The 23565-nt window shown below is 39.7% G+C and overlaps 1 long non-coding RNA gene across 1 annotated transcript in view; it reads right to left on the bottom strand.

Annotated features, from left to right (window-relative positions):
- Positions 1-2057: 2057 nt before the first annotated feature.
- The window catches only part of LOC137146821 (uncharacterized), a 56440-nt gene continuing 34932 nt past the window's right edge, over positions 2058-23565 (bottom strand). Inside the window, exons 2-3 of the long non-coding RNA XR_010918057.1 lie at positions 11186-11308; positions 2058-2536 (exon numbers count right to left, since the gene is read on the bottom strand). This is a non-coding gene — a long non-coding RNA (uncharacterized lncRNA). The remainder of the gene's footprint in view (positions 2537-11185; positions 11309-23565) is intronic.

Below are 23565 nucleotides of genomic sequence, written 5' to 3'. Positions count from 1 at the left end.
GCACACCTGCAGCTCTGGCCCATAGTCTCAATCAGCGTACTTTGGTCCTGCAACCTAAGCCATCTCACTTTGTCCCATAATGAACTCACATACATGAATTTGACAGAACACGCTCCTGTAGAAGAAGCAAAGAAGGGATTAGCTATAGTTACCCCACTAAGACGATTGAATTAGCACACAGCTCAGACTACTGAATAAAGTTGGTATGATTCCATCTTTCCTTCCAATTCTGTAAATGCTATAAATAGGGATATTTGGGGAGTAAAATACTCAACTCCATAAAACAGTGAATCCAGAAGACCAAATTCACCAATAGCATATTTTAGTGCAACTGCCAGTGATTTAAATAAAAGGAGCCCTTGTTTACATTAAGAATTAGGTGGCAGGAATTTGAACAGAGTGTAAATATGGCTAAATACTGGAGAGTGATTCCCTTAATCAGGGAAAGGCACTCAGGTATTGCAATGATAACAGCCATAGAAGAATGTAAACAGAGACAGTTGGTGTACACATGCCAGTGTCTTCATATAAAAAGAATAAGTCATTAAATTTTGAGGGAACATGCAATGAAAGGTGGATATTAATATTCTTTGAATATCAGAATATTAAAGAAGCATGTAATAGAAAAGTCTCTAAAAATATGTTTGGCAGTCCTCACAAATGTGTCTTCCCAGCTGCCTGCTAATTGGTGGCAACTAATGGCAAAAAATAGAATCCCTCTTTCCCTCCTCAGGGCTAAGTCCCACCTTCTGAAAAGGAGCTGGCAGAAAAAGAAAAAAATACTCTTCCAAGCTGTGAAATGTATGGCACTTGAACTACAGCACAATATAATCCAATAACTTTACGCTATAGATAACTTCAGCATTTATAGAACCAAAGAAAATTCTCTCCAGACATTTGAATACATTGGTTACAAACAATTAAGTACATGCTGAAAAAAAATGTGGGGCTGGCACTAGACAAGTGCTCCTGATTTACATCTGCATGTTCAAGAGGAGACTCACAGCCACTACCTCCATGATTTAGCATAATGGGAATTTTGCCTGAGGAATTTGGGCTCTTAGTTCTTTTGTCCCTCAGGGGAATCACATCAAGCTTTCACTATTTTCTCCATACTTGACCTCTTTAATTCTGACTGAATCAGTTTTCATTTTTTCTGAACCTGAACCTTATTCTTACAGTCAAAGAAGGGGCAGGACTCTCTGAACAGGAACAGCACGCACTCATGATTAGGCAAGAGACTACATGCCCATCACCAAGAGGACTGGATATGACCCCTTAACAGCAGGCAAAAGTCTATTGGAGGCCCATGCAGTAACCAGCCATCTCCCTTAACACTCTTGAAAACTATGGAAAACCCTGTTTGTGCTGCTTGTATGTGGGGGAAGAGACTAACAATGCAAACATCTCACCTGCCTATACATACTAGCACATCACAGGACAGGACTTAGTCCTAGATATAGATATCAACACTGTTCTCATCTAAGCAATCCATTTTGCATCACAAAATGAGCCATTCCATTTTTTGAGCTGCTTCCAGTTCTCAGTTTGTTGTTAAGTGTGAAAGCAATACTTACCATTTCAAATCCTGAACTGCAGATAGTCACGTTTTAGGGACCTGAATAATATGATTTGAGATGCTTACAATACTAAATGGCTTAGATTAGCCCATTGTTCCATTTCTACAGTTAGTAACCCAGATAAGAAATTCTCTACAATTCTGTAGATCCAAAATGTTTGACCAGATTAAGGCTGAAGTATTCACAGCCTTTATATCTTTAAGGGATCAAAACTGATATTCTAGGGTGGAGGAAGGAGTGGATTGAGAGGTTAAATATAGGATAATCTGGGAAGTATTTTAGGAAGAAGAGCCCAGAAAACACAAGTTGATAGAACATATTTAAATAGAGTATATTGCTTAATTAAAGCAGTGTTTTATTGGTACAGGCCTACCAGGGAATTTGTTTATCAGATTATAGTGAATGTTATAAACTCCTGCTTACATAGTGCAGAAAATATAAATGTTGTCTAATGGGGAGGCAGTAGGCCAAGTGTCATTTAATCAGGTGTCAAAGAGGTGATATTCTCAGCCCCATTCTTTTCATATAGGAGCTGCCAATAAAGACAAGAAGAAACAGTTGTGCAGTGTCCTAAATCCCATTTTTATCTTCAGTACAATATTTTGTTTCCTTTTTAAAAAAAATAGTCTCATAATCAGGATGTCCGATTAAACAGAATTGTAAGCTGCCCAAGTGGTGTCTTAGTTAGGAGGATTCCACTGTATTACTTTTAAAGCATAGGATATACTGTACTTTTAAAAGAAGGATATCATGGCACCAGCTGCTCTTACATAAATGTTTTATGGAATTGTGAGCAGTTCAATATGTAGGGAGGAAGAAAGTTGAAGCACTGTCCAGAGAAGCAGTTGCAAGTAAACAAAGTCTAGGAGACAGCATAGTGGGAGTGTGAAGTACGGCATAAAAGCAACTCTGGAACTCTCCATCATTGATTGAAGGTCTGCAGTTACTGGGTGACACTGGAAACAGGAAAGTTGAGCATATGTATAACGATTTGTTTTTCTTTTAAGCTATTATATTTTACCCATAAGTTTCACAAAACATGGTGCTGTAAGTTAAAGCAAAATTTTTAACCTATACTTCACCATCTTTGAGGGGAAGTACAGTATTCCCTGCTTATATATCTCAAAAGCTAGAGTGCAAATTTTTTAAAGCTACATATAGTAAAACTTGCAATGGGAACCCAATTCAGTAGGCAACCCTTCAACTACATTCGAGTATCCAAACAGATTCCATTGCAATTTTGTCTGACCTTTAGTTGAAACAATTTATGTAAATCTGTCTGGTCTCTTCAATGACAATGAGATGGCTCAAGACCTGTCACTTCATATTTGTTTTTTGGAATGCATGTTTTGGTTGCGGCAATGACCATGGCCATACTGTAGGTATATCACGTTAACTTCAAGGTTTTGGTCCTTAACATTAAGGCTCTCGATGGCCGGGGCCCATGACACCTAAAAGAACTTGAACTCTGAGAGGATGACTGTATTTAACAGTACTGCTCCTCATCTGTGCAGAAGACAGCTTTCTTGGGAGCTGACCTAAGACCATGGAACAAACTCCCAGAGGAATGAAGAACCATCACAAACCTTACTACCTTTCACTCTAACTGCAATATGCTTTCCTCAACCTCCGTTCTGTAATATAAGCACATCACAGAATATACATTTTAAAAAAAGCCAAATGCCAACACAAAACCACGCCAAAACAAAATCCTATGCTGTATACACAATTCTCTCCTGGAATGACAGAGAGAAGGACCTATACATGACAGATGTAAGTCACATTGCTAAATGCACTGCTGGAAGGTGCCCAGATACCAGTGATGAGGGGTGATGGTATATTCCAGATCTAAAGCTTGTCCCCTAAAATAGATTTGAAAACATCATGAAAATGTAATTTCTTATGAATTCAAGAAGAAGCTTGTAGATAAATAAAGAAAGGGGAGACAGAAGCTAAACAAATATAATAAGATTATAGTCACATGAACTAAATCTTGACAGCTAGGAAATACAGAATCAAGTGACTGTTGAGTAGCAATGAATACAAATTTCCCTATCTTATCCCAGGTACAGAAATAAAAAATGAAATTTGCTGGCCCAGAAAACTGCAGTGTCCAATACTTTTAGTTGTTATATACAGGTGTGACTGTTTGGAAACTATGTCTGTGTCAACATACAAATTCCATTTTTGTTTTAGCAATGCCTGTTGTATTTCAACCTCTATTTTGAATATAATCTTTGGTATGGCTTTGACCATTCATTCAGTATAGTAACATGCCAGCTGGGGCACAGACTACGTCTGGACAGCTGAGAGAGTAACTAAGGACAATCTATATTCAAAAGGCTTTACCCCAGTGAAACAACAGGTTTGCTACCAACAAGGTCAATGACTTTGGCTATGTACACACTGACGGCAGCAAATTCACCCCCGTCAGATTGATCTTTCTGGATCGATTGAGCGGTCAGTGAAGACCCGCTCAATTGATCTGGAAGTCAACACACTAAAACCACCCCCTCAAGTGGCATACTGCTGTGTTGATGGGAACGCACTTCCCAGCGGTGCAGCACAGTGAAGATGCCACGCACAACAGAAGTTAAGAAGTCGACGGGAGTTACGCAAGCTACTCTGTGTAGCTTGCATAACTCCCATCAACTGCCACCGAATTTTCAGGTAAGTGTAGACCTGGCCGGTGAGTGGCCTGTGTTCACAGAAACCAGTGTGGGGAGAAGAGGGTGCTGGAATCACCTAGTGTAAGCACATGGCTGGGAGCATTGCAGTTTCTCCACTTGACCACCTGATCCAGAGGTAGGAACGACTGTTTTGAAAGGTAGCTGCTTTTTAGACCACGGTAATCATTTCATTGCCAAAAGCAGAAGTCGAGAGTGAATGCAGGAAAGACTTTGCCTCCTATAAAGGATCTAGACCATTCCCAGAATTCATAAGTGTAGTGAAGACAATGAGGAGATTGTTGTTTTCCATGAACCTGTGTGTGTGTGCTTCTGGGGCTGACTCACTGTTTCCAGGCTTTAGACAACTGGACAGCAGGATCTCACTGGGTGATTGAGAGCTAGGAACAGTGATCAGTTGGTATCCAGATCCAAGTTGCTTAGCAGCAAGCAGGCTTCAGCAGTTGGATCTAATCGCTATAGTTTGGCGTCCATTCAGAGGTCAGGACAGACCAGGTTGTGATGACAGAGAAGACTCATAATCCTGAAGATGGATTTTTTAGAAGTATAAGTGCCCTTTCCTGCGCTGTATACTCACTTGAGCAACCATTCCTCATATGACTAAATCCCACTGAGTCCCTAGTCTCCTAATTGTACGTTAGTTTCTGACTCCCACCTCATTCCCACATCATGATGACCGCAGGCACAATGGTGATCTAATTCCGCACAAGAACTGGGGTTGGCCAAAATTATTAGTCTTAACCTAGTCCTTGTCCAAAGTGTGAGTTATTGTTTTATAATTGTAATACTTTCTTTTCCCCCAGAGGAAGATCAAAATCATGCCATATGTTCAAACCATGGCTAATATCTCTGGTGCAAATCTCTTCCAAATAGAGTTTATTCAATCAGTTAGTATGTTCCATAAGAATAAGCAGGTCTCATGTTATTTAACTATACTGAAAATTGGATGTCTGACCAAATTCATTAAATAAATATTCCTTAAAAAGATGAAGATCATGATCTTACACAGCACAAGTGCTGCGAAGCAAGAGGGGAAGTGGAAGGTAAAGAGGGATGAGCAGAATGGGCACTGCAGGGGGGAACTAATCCTGCATTATGGCAAGATGTTTCCTGGCTCTTTTGTTAACACCTAGGTTGGGGAGAGAGGGATGCCAGAAGTCTGCCACCAGGCCTTTGGGCACAGACCAGGGACAGTAAGTCAGTTGCTCCAGGGGGAGTAGAATTAGCACCCAGCCATTTATAAAGGTGAGCTGAGGGAAAGATTTTGTGTAGTTTTACTTCCATTTACTGTAGAGAAGTTTGGTCAGTGCTTAAATCACACTGACACCCACACATTGCCTCTGTTCACACTGAAATGCAATAGCCTTCCACTTCCTGCTACACACTTGCACTAGGACTTACCACATCAGGGCTTAAGAGTTAACCAATTAATGTGAAAAATAATGAAAAAAATATAGCATTTGGCTATTCCCTGCTCTACTTTGCAAATGTTCATTTTCCTAGGTAACAGTCTACTCAGTTTCAATTCCCCTAGCTATTACTAAATTTAAAATAAATGCTTTTCTTCATACATAACTTTTCTGAAGTAAGAAGCAGGTATGAGAGTGGATCCTTTAGGAGTACTCAAATGCTTGGGTCCATCCATCCTCGCTCTCTCTCTCTCTCACTCACAAGTGTGCACATGCACCCTTACACAAACTCAAAAGGTACGTCCACACAAAGAAAAACCTGCAGCTGGCCCATGCCAGCTGATTTAGGCTCATGGAGTTTCAGCTGCAGGGTTGTTCCATTGCTGTGTAGACTTCCAGGCTTGGGCTGGAGATGGGTCCCAGGACTCTGCGAGGGTCCCAGGACTCTGCGAGGGTCCCAGGACTCAGGCTCCAGGCCAAGCCTGGAATTCTACATAGCCATGAAACAGCCCAGCAGCCTGAACTCCATGAGCCGAGTTGGCTAGCATGAGCCAGCCATGTATTTTTCTTTGCAGATACTGGGTATGTCTACATAGCATTCTCAAAAATAATATAAAAATACATACGTTTCCACAGGAAACTAAATTGCATCATTTCTTCTGTCCCATAGGATCAAAACTTAACCACAACACTATAAAAAAAGCTGAGGTTTCAGGGGCTTTCAATCTCTGAAAAGATTTAGTTTTTTTTTAAGTGTTGTAAAGCCACAGAAGAAGTGACTTAGGGTGATCCTAGGAATTCTAAACCGTTTAGAGGCTGAACATATTTTTGTAAACAGGGGAAGCACCCCCACTCTTTCCTATTTGCATTTGCTGAAAACAGGTCTGAGAGGGGAGAACGGTCTGTGACTAACCATACAAATAAGTAGAAAAACATCCTACTTTGCTTCAGAATTCTCATTTTCAGAGCATCTCAGAGCTAGTCTGTGATGCACTGGCAAAGTGCACTAGATGGGTGTGATTAGTAGAGCGGTCTAAAATCCTATGCTCTGTTGACCCTGCTGGTGTACTCTTAAGAAGTACCTAGTTCATGTTATCATAGTCCTGTTTGAAATGGGACTACATCAACATAAACTAGGTACTTCTTAAGAGTACACCAGCAGGGTTTACCCAGGGCTGCGAGAGCCCAGAACATTAATACGCTTTACAACTCATGCCCCTCTGGCGCTCTTTGCCATACCATGTACACAGGTCCTCAGTTGATAGACCAGTACTCTCAGGCCAGGTCTACCCTAAAGAATTTTAGCACTGGTGTGCACCCTAGGACTTAGTCCTCAGCTGCACCAATAAACACCAAGCTCCGCTGAAGTTAGGCAATAACAGAGGGCCATTTGCAGCTCTTTGATCCTGGGGCAGGTTCTGCTACTCAGGACTGCTCCAAATCATGCAGGAATCACAAGAGAACAGAGGGAAGCTCTCCATGCTCCTTCTTCCCAGCCATGCTCCCAATACTCTCTATGGAAGGGCCAATCAGTATGCTATAGGAGTAGAATGTACTGGCTTTATTCCTCCCAAGGATTCCCCAAGCCAGAGGGGAAAAAATCAGTTGTCCTGATAGGCCAGCTGTTTGGCCCCTGAACATCTCCCTTGAAGTGCAAAGGGGCTAGAGCCAGGGTTGAAGATTAATCCCTAGCACAGACAAGGCTGCAGCAGATTCTGGCATTGCACCATGTCAATTAAATCTGAGCTTCAGGTGAAGGAGCACTGGTAAGAATATTTTTTCCTGAAATTCCCTAGAGTTTTCACAGCCCAAGAGCCTCAGCTGACAGGCTTCCAGTAGTCTGCTTTCTCTCAGTCACATGTTCACATACAGACAAGGTTTTTGCACATTGGCTGTTGAAAGTGGTCCAGCATATTCCAAACCATCAGCATCTAGGTAACACATTATGTGTTCTACCTGCAGGCCTCTAAGTAGCACTCCTCACTTTCAGAGGTACGTACAATTTGTTGAACAAGTACAGTCTTCTTCTGAATTAAGTTATAGACATGATCTACAGTGAAGTAACAATGCCATCATGCAGGTTCAATGTTTGTTGTCGCTCAGTAATTATCAGGTCCTATTTGTTCAGTTTACAAGTAAAGAGATTTTTTCCCCTCTAACTGCCAGCCCTGCAAACTCAACCTAGGGTCTGAAGAATCATAGAAGATTAGGGTTGGAAGTATTCAAGGCCACTAAGCATCCAGTATCAACAGGAAGGAACCTCAGGAGATCATCTAATCCAACTCCCTGATCAAAACAGGACCAACCCCAACCAAATCATCCCAGCCAGGGCTTTGTCAAGCCACACCTTTAAAAAAAAATCTCTGAAGGATGGATATTTCATCACCTCCCTAGGTAATCCATTCCAGTGCTTCACCACCCTCCTGGTGAAATTTTTTTTTCCTAATATCCAACCTAGACCTCCCTCACTGCAACTTGAGACCATTGATTCTTGTTCTGTCATCTGCTACCACTGAGAACAGCCTATCTCCATCCTCCCTAGAACCTCCTTTCAGGTAGTTAAAGGCTGCTATCAAACCCCCCCCCCTCCTTCTTCTCTTCTGTAGACTAAACAAGCCTAGTTCCCTCAGCCTCTCCTCATAAGTCATGTGCTCCGGCCCCCTAATCATTTTCATTGCTCTCCAATTTGTTCACATCCTTTCTGTAGTGGGGGGCACGAAACTGGACACAGTACTCCAAATGTGGCTTCACCAGTGCCAAATAGAGGAGAATAATCACTTCCCGTGATCTGCTGGCAATGCTCCTACTAATGCAGCCCAATATGCCATTAGCTTTTCAATAAGGGCACGCTGTTGACTCATATCCAGCTTCTTATCCTCTGTAACCTCTAGATCCATGCTGACAGTTCCTGATCACCTTCCTCTCTTCCTAGTGCTTCAAAATGGATTCCTTGAGGACCTGCTCCAAGAACACACTTGGTTCTTTCCAAGCCCTATATTCTCATCCTCACTGAACAAAGATTCCACCAGCCAAATTGTGCCCTCAGTCACTCCTGTGCAAGCTATAGTTTTGTGCACAACCATTACCATGGCTAAAATATATTGAAATCCCTGCAGTTTGAACCTGGGATCAAGTTCTTGCACATTTCCACATAAGTCAATATGGTTTCATGGTGTAAATCAGAGCAGAATTTGACTCTCATTTAACAATTCTATTAGTAATGCATGAGCCGGAATAGAATCCAGTTCTTTCTGTTTCCAATGTGCTGGCTTTGCAAGGCAAACAGGAGTGAAAAATAGTGAAAAATCTATTTTTGTCACCGAAGCCAGCAGCTATGTTTGAATAAACAGAGGGAGCAGTTCTATTAATTAAGAAAGTGTCGTTTTTACCTAATCACCTTTCAGAATAGAATTCCAGTTGAAATATGCTAATGTGGGGCCTAGGAGATATTTTAGAAGTGGGTGACTTTTACCTATTAAGTGCCAAATGGAGAAGAGCAGTTCAAGATCTTCTGCTAGATGACACGGTATTTCCCACAGTTCTTTCACACTAAGTGGTGGGTTTTCCCAGAGCACTGGGCACACCAGAACTACTGGTGCCAAAGGGTTAAAGGTGCAAGAGCAATTAACAGTTCAGATCAAAAGTGTTAGGACATGAAGATGGAAGAAATGTGAACTTTCTGCCTCCTGAGTTTCTATGACTGCAGAGTTTCTGCTTTCCCATTTGCTCTATTTTCTAACCTCCAGATTTTCACTCCTGGGAATTACAGAAAGATAAAAGATAAAAAAATTAGCATATGATCACACAACACTTTTACCACTCAAAACACTTGTATACACCTTGTCTACCTATGTTGCCCAACGGTAATATAAAACTTAGCAAAGGTATGTGCTTGGCTTATTGCCTGCTGAGTTATTTTATAGATCACAGATTGAAAACCAGGATTAAGTTTATTATTAAAAAGGTATTTTCTCACAGAGGCAGAGTGACTTGTTTTAGAAAATTGAGAATGGGCTTAGGAGGCAGATCTCTTGAGTTCTAATCTTAGCTTCTGCTATTGGCTCACTGGGTATCCTTGCACCAATCACTTAAAACTAAATTTTCCAGAGGTCTGTGCACACAAATCCCCATATGTACACTTATTCCAGTAAAACATGGAAAATATGTGAGCAGATTTTCTAAGCAGGTGACTGGGCATGTACAGAATATATCCATGCCAAAGAACATGGCACACCAAAGGAAATGCATGTAGATATGGCCTCTGGGAAGTGCCCACAGCTTATTTTCAGACTTCCGTGGAGAGCTCCATGACCTATCTAAGTATGCAAAGACACTAGGGGGAATGAAGGGGGCAATATTCCAATTTTATATCCATTGTCTGCTGTGCCAGCCATTTCTCTACAAGAGACAGGAAACATCCATTAGTTGAGCAAAAGACAAAGAAAAGGAAAACATACATGATGGGCAGTTTATGTGGGATCTTAGCATTAGAAATGTGAGAGGGAGGGAGACAGATTAGGCTGGGGGAATCCTTGAAGGCTGTAGAGCTCTGGTGGATAACTGGAGATGGTGACATAGCCACCAAAGAGAAGAAAGGAGCTGCAAAAGGGAGCCCAGGAGGGAAGAGGGCGTGTCAAGGAACAGCCAGCCTGCTTTCTTAAAGTTCATGGATGATTTGTGCATGTCAGTGACAGCAGGTAGGAGTTGGCTTAGCAGCAAGTCATGCAGGATTTCTATGCTACGGCCCTGCCAGCTCTGCGGACTGCTTGTCCTTGGCAGGCACATGGAGTTCCCTCTGGATCTTAATCTTCTCTACAGTCCTATGAAGACTCACAGAACTGATCCTGTGTTGTCAATTAGTTCTTCCGTCACTTCCATAGACGAAGCAGTCCTCATGGAAATGCATCTTCACCTGCCCTTGCTCACACACCAGCAGTTCCTCAATGAAGAAATTCACCCCCTCATTTGTAAGGTGGGTTCTCTTTGGGGCCTCATCCTCTCCTGCCACTCTCAGCAGCATGTTAGTGTTCAGTTAGAATGTGCTAATGTGGCAGGTGTGGACATGGCTGCTCAGCACTCTGATGCCAGCTTGATTGGCTCCCTGGTTTGAAAATTTGACTACTGTAGGGACAATCTGGTACATGCTGAGTCATGTGCAAGCATACAAATCACCCTCCATTGATTAGCAGAGCCAGGAGGGAAGGAAAGACCTGGCTGTTCAGCAACTGCATAGCATATAGCACACTTAAATAGAAAAATACTGCAATGCCAGATTAACCTATTAATCCAGCAGACCACTCGCCCAGTGACCATGCATTTGAGTATAGTGTTTCATGGCTTCCACCTGAAATTTTACATCATCTCACTTTTCTCCCCGCTTTTAAGCGTGACCAAAGGAACTAGCAATGGTTATTAGTGAGAGAGACATTTCTATGAATATTTTTAGCCCATGGCACTATCACCGCAGGTGCCACTAATCACCACACTAATTGTTTTGTTAGTATATTACCTTACGTTGTGGGTATGTTACCTTACCCTTTACCCAGCTCCCCCTTTTTCTTTGTTCATTTTTGTCATCTTTTAGATTGCAGGCATGGATTGTCTTCCCCACATTCATGCTCAGCACCTGGCACTGTAAGATAAACGATCATCACATTTGGTTAAGATCCACTGTGTGAAGACAGACCCAGCCAGACCATTTGTCTCCCGCACGTTCCTGAATACTAGCCCATGAGCAAAATTCTTTTGACTGTTCCCAGTCCACCCCACGCCGCCCCCACCACTTGTGCTCAGGTGACATAGCTCCCAGTCAAGCAATCCTTGCTGATAACTGCAAAGAACAGACATGGTATAAGAGTAGCTGTATCTAGGTCAGTCATTGCCCTCTTCACCGAGGCTTCTAATAAAGATACTAATTAACAACAATTGAGAGTTATTTGTGCTAGAGATACCTATCGTTAGAAATTATACTGAAGCCACCAACACTTCCCATGAGCCACTAAACTACCATAAAATGTTATTTTAATTCTGTTTCCATCTTTCATTTCCCCTGGATTGGTTAAATAGTTTTAGGGTTTTTTTTGATTCTCCTACTGAGGATGCGGACAGACTCTTTAAGCTGTTACATTAGCAGATAAATGAAAGATTCAAACAATCCTCTCTAGACTCCTTATGCCACGCCAATACTGTCTCTCTCAACTGCCCTGGGCTTCTCTGATAGTCTGTCTCTTGGTTCCAAAATGCTCACTCTTTTTGAGAGTTTACAAAGTAAAAAAACCCAACCAACCAACAACCCAGGCTAGAGTCTGCTAATAATCTTGGCTACCCACCTCCAACAAATCACTTCTGGCTCCCGTCCCAGTCACTCTCCCCTGGCCCACAAGATCCAATGAACCACTACTCTGAAACACATGCACATAATGCACATGCACATAATATAAACTGCTCTTGAAATTAGTGAGAATCAGCAAATTGAAAACAATGTGATCCCTGTTCCCCATAAACTAGAAGAGTTCGCCCCACCCTTTTTTCTCCCCCCCCCCTTTTTTTTTTTTTGCCTTCAGAGTTTCATAATTAAACCGCTTTCCGTAATTAAACCTTTGCGTATTCTCACAACTGCAAGGATTTTTTTTTTTTAAATTAACATTTAATTTCTACAGTTTGGGCAAAAAAATGCAAAAGCTCTGGGATCTGTTAAATACACACACTTTCCTGCCACTGCATATCTTTAAAATATGTTGTAAGTGATGTTCTTAATGTTTTGGTAGAAATAATTGCCTCTCTACTGACAACTTGTCAAGTTTCAGCATGATGCAATTTGAAAAGACTGAGATATTGCCTCCCAAAAAGCAGGTTTCTAATGGAAATGCTGATAGACCCTTAACTAGAGCAGTGTTACCGGGTGCCTCAGCAAACATACACACTGACAGCATAAGGTAATCTTTTTTCAAATGGTCACCATTATTTTGTTGTAAGTGATCTTGCAAACTCATCCACCATAGAAGAAATATCAGTGCTCAGCTGCACACACAGTATATGCTTTGCAATGTGGCCTTTTGTATTTGATCACAAAAGTGTTTTGGGTTTCTCTGTCTCTCTGATCTTCACCATACATTTTGTGCCAGCCCATTATACTCATTGTAGTAAAAAAAATTGAGACATGGAAGGGTCCTAGAAACTGGAGATTTTTTCTTTTTAAAGAGTATTATGTAGAATGATTTATAGATGGGTAAATAATTTGCAGATGGGTAAATCACTTTAGGTCAGTGACTAACTTGACTCACCCTTTACCCATTCAATGATGGTAAGAAATCAGTAATAATCTGAGGATCCCAAAGTGCTTTATTAATTAAGCCATATAGGTCTACATATGGTCTACATATCCCTTACCTTCAGATACAGCCACCATCTCAGTTTCCTTCTTACTGCTTGAGGTCATTGAACCCTCAGGCTAAACCAAAGCTCTCCCCTTCTGGCATGACCAATCAAACAGCAGTTCCAAAAAGCTGATTTTTGCCTTATTTCTCTTCCTCTCTGGGTCTCTGACTGTCTGTCAAGGTGTACCAATCTTTATCCAGGTCACTCAACCTGAGCCACAGGTTTTCTACATCTGAAAATATCTTCCCTTGCTAGTGCAAGGCAATGAAGGGATTTCTACTCACCTTCACCCAGTTTCTCACTTTGTGCTGCTGCCCTTTCTTGAGAATCTATTGGTCTTCACACACCTTGCAGGATATGACCTCATAGCCCCTAATAGGTCATCAAAGCTAGCCTCTTCCCAGCCCCCTTCAGACACCCTTTTCATGGAAGAGCCCAAAGCTCATGCCCTTTCCAAAACCCCAACTGTCCACATAAAGAGACCCCCAAGTATTCCTACTCCTTTTCTCTCTACCAAAGCCTATTTCTTCTCTCCCTTTCTTCAGAACAAGTCCTTGACACTGAGGTAAAAGACATTTCTTTTATCCTTGTTCCCTCTTATAATGAGTTTTGCTGGCAGGCCTACAGTTCTACAGTTCTCTAGGAACTACAAATCCCAGAATGAGTCTTTTTTGGGTTAGTAACAGGACTGTGCTTGGCCTGTATCCTCTTTCAAATGGGCAGCACATCCTGTTAGGTAGCAAAGTAATATTATTGCCATTTTAGAGGTGAGGAAACAGAGTAAGGAACAATGGAAGTCTGCATTGGCTTCTCATTTAGTTTTGGGTGCAATTTAAAGGGTCATTGTTAACCTATAAAGCCCTGCATGTTTACCAGGGTACCCCCAGAAATTGCGTACTTCCCTGTGAGAGACCATTTCAGTGCTCAGGCATTTTCACTGATGGCTCCTTGTTTTCGGAGCTCATCTTCCTGGTTGGTCCACCAGCAACAAACCACATTTATTGGCTTTCATCTCATACCGCAGAGGTAATCTTTTCTCCCAGACTTTCTCTGGGAAAGTGGGCTGACTGGTACTGGATGGAAGGTCTCAGTTTGAGTAGGTTTAGTAGGAATTCATATTTTGGACATTGGTACTAGATTGTAAGTTTTTATTATTTAAACATTATACATGCACCTAGAGCTTGGGATGGGCACCTTTTAAAACAAACCACAATTCATTAATTGATTCAAGTGGGACAGAGAGGAGGCCACAGTGTCTCTTCCCCTTTTGGCTTGGCTCATTTTAGTGCAAAGCAGCTTTTCAGTTCCTATACTCAAGGGTGTTTCATCCTTCTCCCCAAGAGATACACATTGCTTTTAAGAAGGCAGGAAGGAATGTGTGCCATGTGCAAGTTCTCTCTAAGCCTTCCTACAAAAGAGGACCAGGAGCGCATGGGCTATGCCCCATGAAGGATTAAGTTAAGAGATATGCCCCACTATTAAAAGGCATTCTGCAGCTCTGCTCCACTCCTTACCTTGGGCTGTGCCAAACTGGCATGATCTAGCCTTTTAATTACTACATAATTGTCCTGGTGAGCGTGACCCTAAGAGCACCTCTGTTCCAGAAGGCAAAAGGCTTTCTGGTATCTAGCTTCCTGGTATCAGCTCAGTGCACCCCAACTCACTGTTGTCATAATCTGTATCTAAAAGGTACAGAAAGGTCATAGAAGGTATCATATGCAAACTGGTAACACACCGGTCATTAATATTATTGTGTAGTGTACATAGAGGTGATATACAAAAAATTATAAATATGAAATGGAAATATGTTCTTAAAATGTATTTGGCAAGTAGGGCTTAACTCACTCTGCCCTAGACACAGGAATGTAGTCCTTCCTGCTTGAATGCATCTCCACTGTAAATTGAGCAAGAGAATGGAAATGTATTTACATAAAAGGTTAAAAAAAAGCCATAAAACTAGCAAGTGAGAGAGATGACCTCTTGAGTATCACAACAGAGGGTGTGTGGGGCAGAGGAGACTGCAAAAAATAATATGGTTGATGCAGCAAGCTGAGCCCCCTGGAGGGCTTTCTGACTTTGAAAACAGAAAAAAACGTAGAGGATATAAGCAGAGAGAGAAAGCCATTTTGGCATATTTCACCTGAAGAGTCAAAAAAACAGCGCTTTGGGCTCTGTGTTGGATCCTGGCTGAGAACTGGCCAGTCCTGCTGTGATAAGAAACTTACTTTGATCAAAACACTCTAGTTTGTTAAGTTGTGCTTCTAAGACTAAAACCTATTTTTAATTTTGTTTGTTTGTAACCATTTCTATCTCAATTCCTTCTGTCTGGTATCACTTACATATCTATTCTTTGTTAATAAACTTAATCTTGTTTTATTACACAACCATCACAATGCAGTGTTTCAAACTGAAGGGTAAAATCCTCAGGCAAACTAATAGCCTGGTGCTGTGTACAATCTCCTTAAAGGAGCAGTGAACTTTATAAGATTCCGTGAGGGTTATAGTGAGAGGGGCTGAGAACTACAGATGAGAGGGTTTCAGGGAGACTCTGGCCTGGTAGGGCTATTGGCATCACCCTGCAAGGAGTAACCAGGCTAGTGGAAACCCTGGTCATGTCATTGTGCAGCAAGGAGGGGCTAGTGTTAGGGCTCAGAGCAAAAGCTGCACAACACAGACGCACACCGTGTTGCTGGGCAGGTAGTAACAACTCCTGCTGGTCTGGGTGAACCCCCAAAACGTCATGGTAAGTAAGAGATGCAGTTCACAAATGCTATGCCTTTGACCCAATCCTTCAAAGACTTACTTAATTTTAAGCACATATGTGAGTAGTCCCATGAATAGGCACTACCGAGAAGCTTACAGTTAAGCACATCAGTCTTTCTAGAACCAAGCCCTTACATTTTACTCATCTAATACTTCCATAATTCTTGTTACCATTTCAAAATACTCTGTTTCTCCTGCCTACTCTAGTTTCTTCTAAACTGAATGGAACTTTTTTCCTATTAATTATAATAGGTGTTTTAGTGTCAGATAGGCAGATAGACAGCTCCAAAACCAACATTTTTTGGTGAAATTAAAGAACAGACAAGGAAATGAGTTCTTCTCAGCTCAGAACCTGCAAACAGTTACCCTATAGTATATCTACGGCATATAAGAGATACCGGTGAGAGAACAGTTTGTCACTTAATTTGCCTGAGTGAGGATTTCAACAAATCCCGGTTGGTCCTCCTAACAAGTCTCCTTGGGAGTTTAGCTAGCATACTTGACAGCTTTCCTTATTGATTTTTCTGTGTCACATTTTATATAAAGGGTTATGTTTACAAATAGTTTTAAAGGATTAATAAATATGTTAATAAATGGTTAATTATGGATTGTTACTGAATCCAATAAGTCAATAGGTTGCTTAGAATTACCTGTAATAACTTCCACTGATGTGTTTATAAAAATCTATAGCACATGCTTCTCATGTCTATGCCATCCATATAACAGATTCATAACTTCTATATTTTATAAGCTATTTATAAATGTGCCCTTAACATAGTGTGACCCTGCTCCAATTCCAGTTGGAGGAATTGGGAACAAGACTTAATTTGGATGTCACTAAAGCTGTCTTTCTGACCAGTTTTTGTACAGATGTTAGCCAGTTTTCCTAGCCTTCCAATGGTTCCTTGGTTGCCCTAAGCTTCTTCTGATCTCCACTAAGATTCTTCTTTTGTTTTAATATTTCGTTGAAGGTATTTAGTCAATCAGATACAACATCTGTGAATACAGATATGCAACTGATCGGTGAGTGATACCACAGCATAAAATTTTAAGGAGAGCAAAAGGAATCTTCTTGTGAAATATCAGACTGTGACCCGTCTGTGCCTATGGTAGTCACCTGAAAATGACAAGGTCAGGGCAGGCTGTAAAAGGAGAGCAGATTCTCCCAACACTGGTGGGTGACACTGAAGTCAGACTTCTCAACCAGTCACAAACAGTGCTTCTGATTCCCCACACTAGTTATCAAGAAGCCAAAATAAAAACATACGCAGCCCCCTTTACTGCATTTCAGTCTCTGGCCACTAGGTCCAGTAAAGAGATCAGTTATTTAAAACTCTATGCTCTTTACCAAAAAGGTTTCTCCTCAGCCACACTACCAGATCAATATAAGTTTGGATCTTACCCAAAATACCACGCTGCCAGCCAATCGTTTAGTAACTAAAACTAAAGGTTTAATATAAAAAGAAAGAAAAACTATAAGAGAAATGTTAAAGGATTAAAGCAATCACATACATACAAATAACTGGAAAGTCCATATATATCAGGTTTCTATAAGAATTGTGGAGTTTGCAAGCTTGTATAGATCCTCTGGTACATATCCAGTACCTGGATGGGGTTTCAGTCCTTTGTTTCACAGCTTCAGTAGATGAGTTGATCCAGAGGTAGGTGATGGCTGAAAGACAGACTAAAAACTGGTGACTGAAGACAAAATGCCTTTTATGTCCTTTGGTCTGTGCCATGCTGCTTGTGGAATTTTGCGGGAACCAAAATGGAGCCCAGAGTCACATGAGTAAGTCCTGGTGACTCATCAGGTATATCCCTGGCTTCTCCCCCTGTGCCCCTTGTACCTGTGAATTTCTTAATGGGCCACTAAGCAGGCTATCACTGCAGCCATCCTGTCTGGGGTGTGTCCCAGACGCAGCACAATTTGAAATACAGATATATCAAACATATCCCTAACTTCCATTACACATATAACACATGAACATAAACATTATCATCTTACTTCGCACATTATAGTCTTTCTAACAGTATCTGACATGGCATATCTCATATAAATTATTATGATTTTGACATATTGATGTTAAATAATATAATAAATGCCCCACCTCAATCCAGCCAGCGTGACACAGACATTTCCCCAAGGCCAGGTTCAATCAATGGAAGGCATGGATCTTGAGAGGACTTCCCTCTCACTTTCTGAGGTTCTTGAGCACTACTATTGACTCTGATACCTTTTAGGGTTTGCACCAAGGTATTTAAACCTACACAGTCTCTGCAAATTCATCCCATGGAATGCTCTCTCTCTCTCTAGCTCACAGCATTCATAGCTCTTTACTAAGCTCAGAAGGTTAGATTTTTCAAAAGTACTAACTCCAATTGCTTTTCAAAGTCAATGGACGTTGGGCACTTAACTCTGAAAATCTCCCTCTCAGAAACTAAACTTATTCTGAGTCTAGTGGATTTTCACAGGAATATTCTTTCCTATAAGGCTACCTTCCACAGAATGGTGCCATTCGTAGATCTCCAGTTCTCTAACATGTCTTTGTAACTGGTACTTTGTCATATTTCACTCTGATGTGAACATTCATTTAGGTTCCACAAAAGACTTATGGATAGGATGTGCTATATTTTAAAATTCATGAGATAAAAAATGAATGCTTACCAGCAAAAAATAAATATCCTGTCCTCCCCAAAAAAGTTTTTAAGGAGAAGTGACCTAATGCTTCTAATACAATTATCTTAGTTATATGGAAAATTTCTGATCTGCCAGCTCTATTTGATTCAGTAGTAAAACTTTATGGTTCAATATCCTAGACAAGTCTATGTACCATAAAAGCCCAGGGTAAATATAGAACAGGGTATTGGAAATCACATAACATTTGTTTGTTCTGTTTGGTGTATAGTCACAATTCTTTGTATTAATAAACTAAAATATTTATTATAGATTTGGTCCTAGGGGACCACAGGGCCTTTATTGTGGAGCCACAGAGTCTAAATTGAGAAAGAAAGTACATATCATCCTGGATTCTCAGATGGCTACAAATCCAGCCAGTTTTCTTTAACTACACAGCTCTTAGCTCCTGTAATATGTCCCTTGTTTGATCACAGCATTGAAACTAGAGACGTTTATGGGAAAATTCAACTACAGATCAATTAATCTTACTGTATATCTTTATCAGCTAAACCACAAGCTAAAGCTGGTGTTTAGATAAAGATAATTCAGGCAAGTTGTCATTATACCTTTCCTTTGTCATCAAATCTAATTATATCTCAGATTTAAATGGGGGGGGGGGCAGAGGGAAATGGGACTGTCATTGATCGTAAACCTTTCAAAAATCAAAATGGTTCAAATAGTAAACTACTTGTATTCATTTCTTTAAATAATATATCACTCTTGATATAAACCCTGCTGAATAAGAAGAAATGTACAGTCCATTTAGTCTAGTGTCCTGTTGCCAACAGTAGCTAATGCTGGATGCTTCAGAGAAAGGATAATTTTTAAGCCTAATGTTCCTATTCCTTTATAGGACTCACCATGGAATGGAATCATTTCCTGACACCAGGCTCTGTTAAGTTTATGCCCTGAAGTATGAGTATACTACATACTATACCTTTCTTATCCACTTTGGAAGTAGTGATTCATCCTGATTTTAATACACGTAAACCTCCTCATCTAAAAGACTAAGGCAAATACTAACCAAAACATTAAAATTTTCTTTTTTTTAAATGAATTTCCTTTGGCTACATTCACCTCTTTTTGGGTTTTCTTTTTGCAAACATTCTGATGATGACATTTTATTGGAAACAGATGTTCATAAAAACAATTTTCAAAATCATATGAGTAAATATCCACAAAAGCCAAATTTTAGCCTCTCACAAGCAAGCATTTTTGGCAGACTTATCCAATCTAATAAAAGAAACAAAAATGTGATTTCCCTAACCAATCACAGATAGCCAACATAGCTCAAATACAGAACACTGAATATTCATGAACTGTTCAGTCAATCCACAGAACTGAATGGTGGATTTTCAAAAGCACCTAAAGGACTTAGACACCCAGCTGCCACTGGAAATCAATGGGAATTAGGCACTTAGCTCCCTTAAGCACTTTTGATAATCCTATCCTAATCGCTCATCAGAACAAAATTTCAGATAATTTTGAACATCAAAGAAATCTAGGGAAACCACAATCTGCTTGAAGGTATCCTATAAACTGAGAAGAGAGGCAAAGTTTAAAAGAAAAATAATTCCTTGTGAATAATTTGCTCATTCCTAGTAATCATGGTAGAAACTTAAGTACAATATATGCCATTAAAACATTTATTTTAACTCTTTACATTGGTTAAAGGTAATACTAGTATAAGCATTATATTACCTATGCTTAGAACAGGGAATACCACTACTATTAATACCTTAAAAAGGCTCTTACTCTATTCAATATCAAAGCTTTCTTCACACCCCTAAATGCTCAAGTATTTAAAGACTTTTTTCTAGAACATTAAAATACATTTTTTACTCCATTGCCCTCAGATATATGATGCAGCTACAGAAGTCACTGTTTTCTACTTGTTTATATATTTGAAAGTCAAGATAAAGATCTTATCCCAATTAGAAGAGTACTAATAGTGCTTATATATCTTGGCACTTATATAGCGCTTTTTATCTTTAAAGCATTTTACAAATAAGGTATTCACTTACAACACCCATTAGACAGCTGCTTTGTGTTATTAGTTATCCCCAGATTACAGATATACAAACTGAGCCTCAGATTATGAGGTGTCTCTGAAGTACAGAGATAGGAAAGATCACTAGATTAACAATGAGGAATAGTTCACAAGCTTCCTGCTGCAAAATAATGTTTTGTTTTGTAACAAAGGGTATGTCTACACTGCCAGGGATGCACGCACGGATCGATGCAGTGGGATAAATTGAGCGGGCAGTGGAGATCTGCTCAATTGATCCCAGAAGTGCTCTCCAGTTGACGCCATAAATCCACCTCCTCCCCCACAAAAAAAAGAGTAAGGCTGAGTCAACCAGAGAGCATCTCTCGTCGACGCAGCACAGTGGAGATACTGTGGTACGGCAACCTAAGGTGACAGGAGATTCGCAAGCTACATTATGTACACATATGTAAGTATGTATATTACATTATGTAGTTTGCATATCTCCCGTCGACTGCCGGTGGCAATGTAGACCAGAGCAAAGTTGGGAAAGTTGAGATCTGGATCTGAACTTTTCTTAAGTGTAGCAATGTTTGGATTCATGGTTTAGGCTCAGGCCCATCTCTAATTTGTAATGATTAGCACTGTACACATTAGTGCCTTCAAAATTACTCAGTTCCCATCTTGTAAAGAAGAAGAAATGGCTTTATCCCTGAAAACAAGGGAACCATCATTTTTTCCTTCTGTTAATACAATGAGTTTTCTTGGCACCAATGAGTGAAATTTCTTCTTAGCTCTGGTGAAAGAAAAAAAACTGACATCATTAAGTATCAAATTCTCTCTCTTACTCCCCTTGACAAATGCCTTACTCTTTGGGGAGACCATTATGTTCAATCAGACTACTCACAGAGTAAAGCAGAACGTATCACTACTAAAAATGTGATTGCAAAGCCTGTGAGAAAATAAATCAAAAACTTTTCAGAGTCAGCAAATTCTAGAGTCTTCCAAATAAACTCATAATTCAGAAGCATTTGAAAGACACTACAGCAGCAGTGCATCAATAATGGATCTTTATTATGTATCAGGTTATATCCCTGAAAAGAGGTAGACAGTTGAGTGGGCAAAATAAAGTTGTTGGTGGCCTAATATGTTGCAAGTGGTTTGTCACCTACAGCACTGCATTCGTTAAAGATGTCTAACACACAAAAAAATCTCTCAAGTGAATTTATTGACTAAAACCAGTTCCACAGAACCAATTAGTATCTTACACAGGCTGCCCTGCAAGGCTTATGAGGCTATCCATCACCTGTCCATTTAACTATTTAGCATTTGTTCCAGCAATTTGTCACACTGTCAGAATGCTAGCATTTCAGAACAGGAGTTTTTGGTTGAAAGAAATCTAACTCAGATACCACAGATATTTCTTCTTTAATAAGACTTACACAAGATTTATGTTTCTATTATATTTAACCTTAAGCATCTTGTCTAGAGGGTGAGGTTAATTCTTTGTACTTCAAAGGTTTCCTTTTAAAAACAATTGTTTTATGTGAGAATTTAAAAATATATACAAAATAGAATTATTTCAAACTCCATCAACAATTCAGAGTTCTGACATCATAAAGCACCTTATCTTACTGCTGCAGTGATTATGTTTTTATCACTTTTCCCATCTAGTCATTTGCTTTTCGCATTCATTTATGGCAACTTTCTTGATTTCATATCACAAAATGAATTACCAAAAAAATAAAATATTTCCATTCAATGAAAGCAAAATATCTACATAATATTAACATGCCTGTTTCTGAGGTACTTTAGATTTTGAACTCAAGATGTCGAAAGGAAGCAGGATTATTGCAGAGCTTCAATTAACCACTTACATATATTTATAAATTAATATGAATTTAGGAAAAGATAAGATGCAAAAAAAAAAAAAAAAAAAAAAAAAAGATTTCCAGTTTGGCTGTCTTTTATAGAACATTCTGTATCTGTAATGCATGTGCTGGGAACTCTGTCAAGATGACAGTATTCAGTTTATAAAACTCAGAACATTTTGATAGTTTAATTCTTACATATTATTCAAACACAATTCCTACATTAAATGAAAAACAGCTACAATAAGTATGTTATGCAGCCTGTTAACATACACGTACCATCAGAGGAATTGTTGCAGTCTCAATGTACATACTTGTATCTATGCACCTGGTATTTTACTACTTTATGCATTTCACTGAAATGTATGAACATTATTCAAGTTTCTAACTTTATTGTTTCAAAACTAGAATTCAGCTTTTAATGGTAAAAGCATGCAGATCAGAGGTCTCCTTTCCTGATAGCTTGTAGGTTTTCCTGATTTAGAGTTTTTTTTATAAAGCAGATGCAGCAGAGATGCTTGGGAATCAAATGCCATCTCTGCATCTGAATGCTGTTAAGCAGCTCCCATGGCATTTCTCACAGACTTTCAATGTGTGTCTGTCACTAAGCTCACTCCCAGAGATAAAACAGAAAATGTGAACTCCTAAGGGAAGGAGTGTTGAGTAAAAACCTTTCTTGAAGCCCTCAGAATGTTACAGCTCAGTCAATCATCAGGCCTTCAATCAGTGGGCTCATCTCACCTTGCATACAGGGGGTTTTGCAATGTATGGATATTAGGTGGGGATGACTGAATGTTTTATATACAGGGCAAAGTATAAAGTGACTATCCATGTTTTAAAGGCTCTGCAAATTTCACCAGATAATACTGGGATTCCTCATTATTGCTTGTAAAGAAAGACAGCTTTGCTGAGTAATCTTTAAGTGTTAAAAAGCCTTCTGGATATATATACATATTTGTATTTGAATATATATATACATAGTTAAGAAAACAATTTATTAACTATTCATTTCTCACTAAATTCGTATATCTCAGTCATTTGTATTCTTTCTGAAGTTTTGATGCTGTAGTCTTATTTGCAGAAAAAATTTATACTGTATTGTACTTCTAATCTGTACTACGTATTAATATATATATATATATATATATATATATATATACACACACACACACACACACATATACACACACATATATACACACACATTTTCTAGA

The sequence above is a fragment of the Emydura macquarii genome, unplaced genomic scaffold, assembly GCF_026122565.2.
Source record: "Emydura macquarii macquarii isolate MOO-44397 ecotype Brisbane River unplaced genomic scaffold, CSIRO-AGI_Emac_v2 contig_480, whole genome shotgun sequence".
NCBI classification, from domain to species: domain Eukaryota; kingdom Metazoa; phylum Chordata; order Testudines; family Chelidae; genus Emydura; species Emydura macquarii.
Note: the sequence above shows the minus strand (reverse complement) of the source record. Positions and strands in the feature narration are given on the sequence as shown.